Source organism: Sarcophilus harrisii, chromosome 5 (assembly GCF_902635505.1).
Source record: "Sarcophilus harrisii chromosome 5, mSarHar1.11, whole genome shotgun sequence".
NCBI classification, from domain to species: domain Eukaryota; kingdom Metazoa; phylum Chordata; class Mammalia; order Dasyuromorphia; family Dasyuridae; genus Sarcophilus; species Sarcophilus harrisii.
Window position 1 is genome coordinate 5,412,887 of NC_045430.1, and position 9,991 is coordinate 5,422,877.

The following is a 9,991-nucleotide window of genomic DNA, read 5'->3' on the forward strand; positions in this document are numbered from 1 at the left end:
GGACAGCTTTTTAAAGATAATATGTCAATGTGTATTGTAATGATAGACATGAGGCTTTTTTTTTCATTGAAATTATCAGAAACAGAGCATAATGAAAAGGCATATGATACAGATGAGGGAGCTGAGACTTAGAAGTTAAGTCACTTGACTGTGGTCACACACAGCTTATAAGTGTCAGAAAGGGAATTCAAACCCAATTCTTTACAAAGTCAAGTCCACTTTCTAGTCCCATGTTGCCTCTCAAACTTAGCCCAGTTTTACCCCTTTGGCTGATTTGTAGAGTGTTTCAGTGAGTAGATTAAAGGGCATGAGAATCTGATCTTTAAGGTCAAATCCCAATCTAAATCTAAGGATCCTATGAGCTTGTGAACTATGAACAAAGTCAACAGTTCCATTACCTAGGATGCTGTTTGACTATCCATCCCAAGGACAAGACTGAGAGAGTAATTCATAAGATGAAGTTGCAGAATTTCTAGCACAAACACCATCACTCTATTTGCTAAGGAATCACAGGAGCAATTTGTGGTGGGGACTACTTTATCACATAAAAATTGCAGACATTCTTCAGAGCCAAATGGAATCACTAGAATATGATATTGGGTATAAGGGGAGGTCTACTCAACAGACTGACAAGATAGTCTAACTCTCTCTCCCATAACTGCTCTAGGATGTGTCAAGGAGATGAAAATTAGCAATGGTCTCCTTTGCTGATGATGTTGAACCAAAATGGAATTAAAGTATCAGTGTTTGTCTTAGTCCCGGGGCCTATACAAGATCCAATGCTCCTGGAGTCATCAGGATGGCTCAGTACACTAATGAACATCCTACTATGTGGAAGGCTTTGTGATGCTTGCTGAGAAAGGGGTGCAAAGAAAGCCAGCATGGGACTCCTACTCCAAAGAAAGACATTGCTGAAAGCAACTTCAAATTCTCATGACTTTGACAAGTATAAAGTTAAAGAGCAAAGGATAGTGGTACAAGAAGTCCCAGAAAATTGGATAAAACAGATGAGTTCCCGCAACCCCCAAAAGGAGACAGGAAATCCTATTAGGAAAATTGTGCTTAAGAGCCTCAGAGGAAAAAACCCCAGGTACTACAAATAGAAAGCTTCCTGTGGCAGTTAGCAGAGGGGATTTTGGTTTTAAGACACCAAAACATATGATTTCATTTCTAGGAAATATGGAAAACAAGCAAAATATTTCAGGGTCAGGTAGAGATTATTTTATATTTCTGTCCCTTATCAAGGAATAGTAACATAATCATAGTGGTGTCTCTACTAGAATAATGTGCAAAGGACTTCGAGAATGTCTACTTACTCTCTGACTCAATAGAGAGACTAAAGTATTAGTAAAAGCAATGAAGTAAATATGTCAAAGTGAAAACAAACATGCTGGGAGGGGGATTCTGAAGACTCATATGGGGAATTGGGACCTGTATTAGAAGAGTAAAGGATGGGAAAAGAAGACACAAAGGAGGAAAGGAACAAAAAAGATCCCTGATCATTTTGAACAATTATGAAAGCCTCTCTGGAAGGGAGGAATTTACCCTTTGAGAATGAAGCAGCCCTACAGAAATAAGAATATCACTCTACAGGGCTAACAAAGAGAGGTGGTCTCTAGTGAAGAGTCAGAGAGAGGAGAAAAGGGCAAAGAAAATTCTGACTCCTTTTTCGGGGGGTTTGGAGGTAGCCATATACTGAAATTGGAGGTAGCCATATACTAAAGAGCTGTGGACAATGCCATAATCCGGGGTGCCAAATTAAGATAGGACAGAGTTTTGTGAGAATTTATAAAACCTAATGACCATGTCCCACCATATAACCCAACAAAGGCCATAAGATCAGAAAGATTTTAACCCTAGACTAGAAGATAAGAGAGAATATTTCTAGATGTGGGCCAAAGAGCATACTGAAGAAATTAGTTCTTATAACAGTAGGGAAAAAATAATTGTAGAAACTCAAAAATACTTAGAAGAAAATATTTAAGATGTTGGTCAGAAGCAAAACAGCACCTGATGAAGCCATGTGCCAAGGCAGTACATATGGGTGACTTTTTAAAAGTAAGTTCATATATGAATGTAAGAAGGAAAATTTAGCCTCCAAGAAATGATTGCAAATTGTTGAAATGGTTTTGGTAAATAAAATTTGATTAAGGACATAGTATCCAAGCCTTGTTTGTCAAGACAATGTACTCCTGAAAAGAAATAATGAATTATAAAAGGAAAGTATTTCAGCAAGGACCTATAGAAGGAGAAACAAAAGAGAAATTTGTGTTCTTCTTCTCCCTGACATTCAAAAATCTCCATAGTCTGGTATTGTTTATTTTGTTGTTTTCCCTCATGTTATTTCTCTATAGGTTTCCAAATATCTAGTAAAATGCTATCATTCTGCCTACTGAAACATGACTATCCCTGCTCTATTACTTTGCTCACTCTCTTCTATTTCCCTTTCCATAATCCAAACTCTAATTCAAATGCTGCCTCTGACAGGAAACCTCCATTAATACCTTCCATTGGGAATAATTCTTCAATGTTCTGATCTTATCTCTTTTATTTATTTTGTGTCTCTAACACTAGTCTCAATTCTGCTGATTATTCCTCGAGTGACCTCTGAAAATCATTTAACCTTTTGTGGCCCCAGTTTCCTCATCTATGAAATGAAGAGATTTAATTCAATGATCTCTGAGGTCCCTTCCAGGTTTTAGCTCTAAAACCCTATGATCATGTATTGTTTATCTCGCATTTAGGGCACCCTTGCTCTAGAATGTGAACTCCAATTGCTTATATCAAATTTTATCACCAAGTCTTATACAAGAACAGGAAAGTACACCCAGTCAGTATTTAACCAGTATGTTTAATTGAATTGAACAAATGAAAATTTTTCTCATTTTTGGAAAGTTCTTTGGAGCTGATATTTACCTCTTTGTAAAAAAAAATAATAAATTGTATTGATATTATTTGTTTATTTATTTATGTTCCCTTCCTTCCAAAGATCCATTCCTTATAACAAAAAGTTAAAAAAAAACTAGAGGGGGTGGAAGTGGAACTCAGTGATATTCATCATTTACAGCTCCCAACCTTTTGGGGGAAAGGAAGAGAAGAATTGTTTTCTTCACTCTCCTCTTGGAAACTAAGGTAGGTCGTTCTAATTTTAAAACATCCTACTTTGATTTGAAGAACAATACATTGTTCTTTCCATTTATGTTATTAAAGTTATTGGGTATGTTGGTTTCATTTCCTGGTTCTGCTTACTTCATGTGTATCTATATCTTCTCAGACTTCTCAATATTCCTCATATGGATTGTTTCTATCAGCTTAGAAGCAGATCATTGAATCAATGGGCCACAACTTGTTTATTCGGTCTTCCTTTGTTTTCTAATGTATCTCCATTAAGCCAATGCTTGAACTCTTCCCCATGGTATGCTTTTCACCCATTCCTGAAGGAGCTTATTCCACATTTGGACAGTTCTAATTGCAAGGAAGAAATTTTTCCCCTATACCAAACAGACATTTTCCTCATTGTAAAACTCCCATTGTTCCTAGCTCTACCCTCTGGGGTCTAGCAAAACAAGACTAATCTCTCTTCTCCGTGGCACTCTTTCATATAGCCGAGGACAATCTTACATTCCTAGCTGTACACCATCCCCCAGTGATCTCTTGAGCAGAAACAATGCTAATAAAATTGAGAATATAATAAAAATCATAAGCAAGGTGTAAACCAAGAGCCGCAATAAGTTACAGAAAATAGAGGTCATGAGGGATTGAAGTGGGAGAGAGTTCAGGGAAGATGAAGGCACGCTTGAGGAGGGCCAGGCAGGATATGTGGGATGCCAAAAATAAGAGATGTCAGCTTGTCAGCTGCTGGTGGGAGTGGGGAGATGATCCAAATATAGAGACTGGGAGGAAGAATATAATGATTGTTGGAGGTGGGCATAATGGAGAGCATGACATGAGAGAATGACGTGAAGGAACGACACATGTTGACTCAAGAGCAGGGGGAGGTATTCTCATTATCTGCTAATATTAGAAGAACTGTCATATAAAAGAGACCCTCATGGGCCACTGTGGCGGACATTCCTTCTCCAGCCTCCATGCCTTTGCATTGGCTGTCCCCTGAGTGGTGAATGCTTTCGCTCCACCCTCTGACTATTGGAATCATTAAATGCCTTTTTACTGAACAAAACCCACTTTCTTTCTTTTTTCTATATATACTGTAAAACTTTTTATTGTAGGAGAAGTGGGAGAAATACACACAGTTTAGATGATTCCAATTTTGTGGGCAACATCTGAAGCACCACAGTCTGGAGCAAGATGATCATAGGCCTTCTTCTTCCCATCAGGCCGGATCAGGGTATTGATCTGGGCCGCATCAATGTCATACAGCTTCTTTTCTGTCTGCTTGTTGGTCTTGATGTCCACAAAGCAGACTCAGGGGGCAAGGAAAACTTAATATGGCACAGGGATCAAGCTCGTTTCTCTGAGGGACACTTTCCCAAGGGTATTTGGGTTAGCCTCAAAGTGTCTCCAGTTGACAGAAGGTAGGAGATGCTATGATTTTTATATGGCTATGGATGCCGTTCAACACTGCCTTTGGCCTTCAAGACCTCAGACTTAGCTTTTATTTTGGGGGAGAGAATTGCTTCCTTCTTCACCTTCAGTGCCATTTTAGGGAAAAGTCCGAGTCACTTTCTAAAGGAGATTTCTGCACTTTTACTGCAGCTGCTTGGTTTTCACATAATTTTTTATGTGTTTGTGTGTGTGTACATATATACATATGCACATATATTTCTGTTTGTATATAAAAGATTCTATTTATATAGTATAATCTTATTACATATTTGTATATGGTACATATATAGAGATAGATATAAATGTATGTGTCTGTGTAGTATATATATATATATATATATACACATATGTGCGTTGTGTTAATATGTGTGTGTGCACATGAGTACACACATGTATTTGGGGAAGGCAGCATTTCCATTTATTCTTCTGGCAAAATGTAACATCTTTGAGAATAAGGCTTTTTTCTCCTTTTATTTTCATATCTCCAGTTCCTATGACAATATTCTTAATAAATGCTTGGTGATTGATTGTTAATCAGTGTTGCGGAAGTGATTTCTCTTTATGTAAATGGCCTTGGGGGTGTTTTGCAGCCTTGAAATTTATCCAGGGAAGAAAACTTTAGATGGAGAAGAATTGGAGAAGATGTCCACATGGGTTGAATTGGACAAGAACAAAAACAACTCATACGACATAAACTGGGACATTACCAGCTGCAGCAGATGCTGCAAAGGGGCTATAAACATCCATAATGCCTGCAGTTGTGCCAGCCTATAGTGTGGGGGCAGATCCCTTCAGAGCTCATACCCAACATAAAGCCAGAGGATAAATCACCCTTAGAACTCCATCCCCTCAAAGGCTGGATTCTGCCTGCCGCCGCTGCAAGGATGCCCTGAGTTGGAGGGGGCCGTTAGGTTACATAACAGATGCCATCTTGCTGGGTCTGCTGTGCACCTGCCATCAATCCCATGGCACATCCTTTTTGCCCTTCGGTTAGGAGTGTCAGAAAGCAAGGGTACTGTTGATTCTCGCCTCACTTGTCACCTGTGATCCATTTATGTTTATAGGTCTATTTTCTTCATGATAATGAGTTCGCAGGGTCTGGAATGCTGAACAAATACTTTCCCAGGAATCTAAACCTGACAAGTGGTCATCCTGACTCTTCTTAAATTCATGTAATAGAGGGGGGAGATGTATCCCCTTCCAAGGAACTGAATTATATTAGCTGACATTCTTGGAGTACTTTAAGGCTTCTAAAGCACTTTACTTACATCATCTCACTGGAAACTCATAACAGCCCTGTGGGCTAAGTCTTATAGGTATAATTATTATTAGAATTTTATGGATGGAGCTGCTGCTCAAGGAAGTTAAGGGACTTGTCCATTATTGCAGAGATAGCTAGCTAGCATTTAATAGTGCTTTATGGTTTGCAAAGCACTTTACAAATAGAATCTCGGTTTATCCATGAGAGGTAGGTTATTATCATTACCTCCATTTTATGAGGGAGAAAACTGAGATAAATAGAGGTTAAGTGATTTGCCCAGGATTACACACTTAGTAAATATCTGAAGCCATATTTGAACTCAGGTCTTCCCAACTCCAAGTCTACTGCTTTACCAATAGTGCCACCTAGCTGTTATAACAAATGATCCTAATACATTTTTATCCCAGGTCTCTTGACACCCAAGTCCAGGTGTTTCCCCCTGACACTTTGCCATTTCTCTAGAAACCAAGAACAATTTCCAAATAGCACGATTTTAACTCCCTCTCTCAGCTCCTCATTAGTACCCTTTCTACCAGCTATGAAAGCGAGGAGCCCAGACTTCGTGTTGCAAATAGATAAGCAGGAAGTTGTGAAATAAAAGGAGAATTTTCTTGTTGTGTGTGTTAATTGCCAAAGTACATGTCCTGAACCTGAAAACCATTTAGGAAGATTAGATGAGAAGCTTGCTGTTACACATCCCAATGCATCCTGATTATAAAGGAGAACTGTTCACTATCGGAAGCATGCTTGAATTCCAGTTTCTTCCCCTGTAATGAGAGAACAACAAAAGGGAACACTACTGTGGGAGATTGTGGGATTCTATATGGTCGTCTTGGTCTGTTCCTATAATTGTACAGATAAATTGAACCAAGAACCCAACATCCTTAGCTTCGTGGCCAACTGTGACAGTAGATCAGAGTAGAGTTAGCTGGGCCCCTGAATTACAGAAATCAGGGCTGGAAGAGGCTTCAGAGACTGTCTAGACCACTCAGTTGCTCTACAAATATTCTGACAAGTGGTGACTGCAAACCTCCAGCCAGAATAAACCATTTACTGGACTGCTTTTATTTATGTCTACCTCCATTCCTAGCCTTACTCAAGCCTCCTTGTTGTGTCCTCTAAGACAAAGCCTAAAAACATCGATTACTCTCCCATGGAAGAATTCAGAATCTTCAAGTTACTTTTAAAGTAACTTGAAGATAATACTTCAGATCTGAGCAGATCAGATAAGAGACAAAAGTCTGTTTTTTGTTGTTGTCTTGTCAAGTTTCACCGTGAACTCATCTTGAGCTTGAACCCCACAGAAATAACAAAGAAGTCTAGTTACAGCCTCTTATACATAGGAAATTGATTGTTTGAAACCAAGGCAAAGATTTCATATTTTTCCAACAAAATTGCATCTTCTTTGAGTAAAACGTTATAGATTGTCAAGGTCTTTCTGAATCTCATATGTCAAACATGGGTTAGTTCAGTGTCTTCTCGGGATCTGACAGGCACCCCTCCTCTGCCTTTATTTAAGTCATTGATAACTTTTTAAAAACCACTGATAACAGCTCTCCTGGGTGCAGTTCCACTGGAGGCCACCTGTCAATTTAGTCCTGAAAATATCAATGATTATTCTTTAAAACGTGTCCATTCAACCAGTTCAGAATACATCCAACTGTACTATTACGTAGTCAACATCTCTCCATCTTTCTCCACAATAGCATGAAAACCTTTTTCAATTGCTTTTGATAAGGCTTACAGGCTTGACTGCAGGGAGCTGTTTGCCACTGAGCTATGCTGGAGCTGCATTATGAGGCAACAAGAGCAGTGAAAAAGTTAAGCAGGAAGGATCCTGGAGTTTGGTGATGGGAGTAATAGACTACTGCCTCAATAAGCCCTGTAGCAGATTCAGAAGGTGGTTCTGTTTCAGATAAGCCTTGGGTCTTACAGTGATTGGATCCTGAGAAGGCTTTGAAAAATAGTGATTTCTCAATGTGTACCTCCCAGTATCCCAACTCTTCCTTGCAAGGCAGCTATTGAAGGGATGTATGTGTGTGTGTGTGTGTGTGTGTGTGTGTGTGTGTGTGTGTGCTGTATTTCACTTCCACAATAGACATATATTTAAAATTGTTAAGTCTAACTCTTTCATTTTACAGATGAGAAAACTGAGATCCAAGATGAAGTAATTCACGTAGAGCTAGGAAGCACCCAAGGCATGATTTGACTCGAGATTTCCTAACTCCTCCAGAGTTAACACTTCCCACTCTACCACTTGTGTGCTGTGGTTACACTTCCTACTTCCTTCTTTTCTCAGGGTCAGGCTTCCAGAACTATGTCAGTCTATAATAAGGCTTCCCTGGGAAAGCTTCAATAACTGCCTAAAAGAAGATGCTCCATCAAATTTGGAGCAGATTGGAGAGCCCCAAGCGTGGTGCAATCCCAGGGATGCCCATGCATCCTCCCAGGTTCTGGTTGAGCACAAATCCCAAAGGAGCTTTCCTTTTAAGCAGTTCAGGCTCTCCCACAAAATTTCTCTGCTGCCCAGCTTTAGAAGGCCCTCCTGCAAGCAGCTAATCAGGCTAAGGTGCCCAGGTCAGCTCTGGCAAGAATATACGTCCCGCTTTGGCTCCTTCCTCTTATTTCCCAAGCTCTACATCTGTCATTAATCTCAGCTATGGGGCCCCGTCCAAGCTTTTCAGCAAATCTGTGTTCATGAAATACATTGGATCGCTCTCATCGATCCAGGCTCTGACATCTTCAACAGTGTTGGAGAATTGGGAGTGACCTGAAAATTATCAGCATCCCGTTTTTAATGCCTGACCTTAAGGTGGTCACCAGAATCTTAACACAAATCATAGTGAACAGTATACATTAGAGGGGAGAAAATTCTTCTAACGGTGGGCTTCCCTTCTCCCTCTGGGGCACTCCTTTAGGCTTAAAAGAAAGGCCAGCAGGGAGACCTGGGTCCAGCCATAACAACTTTATAAGCACTGTTGGAAGATGGCCATGATTGGGAGCAAAGACACCTACCTAAGGCATCTTGGCAGGAGGAGAACAAAGACTAGGACTCAAAGTCAGAGATGCAAGTTCAAATCTTGGCTCTACAATTTGCTAGCTATGTGATTTTGTGCAACTCTTCTGTAAAAACAGAGGTGATAAACTAAATGTCCACTAAACCCCTGGGAGCTATCATAGTGATCCCAAGATATTTGGCTCACAACATCCTCTCTGCTCTTATACCATTCCTCTCTATACACTCTGTAGTTCAGTCTTTCCTGTCCATGCCATGTGATCTTATGCCTCTACCCTTTTTCTTAAATGGGAGATGCTATTTTTCCTTTCCTAGGCTGCTGAATCCTTGTCCATCCAAGCTCAGATGCTATCTTCTCCAGGAAACCTTTCTTGATGAACCCTGTTGATAATGACTTTGCCTTTCAGATCTCACTTGCCTCACTTATGAGACCATGTTGTGGTTCTCTATATTTGTCTCCATTATCTATCATACTTTGAGTCCTAAGGGAGCTGGACTTATCCCAGATCTAACCTTCTTATCTCTCCTGGTGTCCAGCGCAATGTCCTGCACATGGCCAACACATGAAAAACAGTTGTGGGGAAAATTTTTTTAAAGAAAAGAAAAAGAAAAATAACTGTGGGATAAATACATGAAGACTGAATGACTGCTTGACATTGCACAGAAATTACAGTGGAATGGGTCCATCTACAAAGGAGTTCACATTGTTGTAACACTTTGCAGTTTCAAGATATGCTTATTCTTAGAGCTTCTTCTGATCTTCACATAAGAGATAGAGCCATGAAAGAAGCAGAAGAAGGGATAGAGCTTCATACAGTGGAAAGTGTATTGGGTTTGCAATCAGAAAGATTGAAATGGAATTCTAGTCCTGATAATAAAGTTAGCAATTATGTTAACTAAATCTTGGGACATAAATGACCTTCATGATCTTGGGTGAACCCCCCTGCCCTCAATGGAACTCATTTCTTAATCTATAAGTGGGAAGGGTTTGAGTAGATACCCCTAAGGTCCCTCAGATAGTTGCATAAAGAAGTAGAAAGAATAATGGCCCTGAAGGCAGGAACACCTGAGACAAAATCCAAGCTTAGACACTTATGAATCCCAAGCAAGTTACTAGACTTCTGTCTGACACAACTGTAAAATGGTTC

At 39.8% G+C, this 9,991-nt stretch overlaps 1 pseudogene; it reads right to left on the bottom strand.

Moving 5' to 3' along the window:
- Positions 1 to 4,254: 4,254 nt before the first annotated feature.
- Positions 4,255 to 4,661, bottom strand: LOC111721016 (annotated as a pseudogene).
- Between the last annotated feature and the right edge of the window lie 5,330 nt (positions 4,662 to 9,991).